This window comes from Prosopis cineraria, unplaced genomic scaffold, assembly GCF_029017545.1.
Source record: "Prosopis cineraria cultivar Desert tree isolate PC_DT_omini unplaced genomic scaffold, ASM2901754v1 PC7, whole genome shotgun sequence".
Taxonomy (NCBI): Eukaryota; Viridiplantae; Streptophyta; class Magnoliopsida; order Fabales; family Fabaceae; genus Prosopis; species Prosopis cineraria.
This window is the reverse complement of record NW_026555338.1, coordinates 12,858,781-12,859,427: the sequence shown is the minus strand read 5'-3', so window position 1 is coordinate 12,859,427 and position 647 is coordinate 12,858,781.

The window sequence follows — 647 nt, the reverse complement described above, 5'->3', positions numbered from 1 at the left end:
GGCAAAAGGCACGGCACTGGCTTCAAGGGCTCCGCTTTCAAGTCGCCAGCGCTGCGCTGCTTCTCTACGTTTCCTTGGCACCTCGGAAGCCGAGGTTGGTTGTTGTGCAGAGGGCCTGGGCCTACATAGAGCAAGGCCGCGCCCCCGACTCAAGTGGGGGCTTTCCGACTGGTTCTCGGGTCAATCTTTCACGGGGCATCGATAATGATCCTTCTGCAGGTTCACCTACGGAAACCTTGTTACAACTTCTCCTTCCTCTAAATGATAACGTTCAGTTGACTTCTCGCAACGTCATCGATAGCGAACCGCCCACGTCGCCTCGATTCGAACACTTCACTGGACCATTCAATTGGTAGGGGCGACGGGTGGTGTGTACAAAGTAAAAGGACGTAGTCAATGCAAGCTAATGACTCGTGCTTACTAGGAATTCCTCATTGAAGACCAACAATTGTAATGATCTATCCCTATCACAATGAAATTTCAAAGATTACCCGGGCCTATCGGCCAAGGCTATAGACTTATTGAATACATCAGTGTAGCACGCGTGTGGCCCAGAACATCTAAGGGCATCAGAGACCTGTTATTGCCTCAAACTTCCTTAGCCTAAACGGCTATAGTCCTTCTAAGAAGCTGGCCGTAAAGGGTCA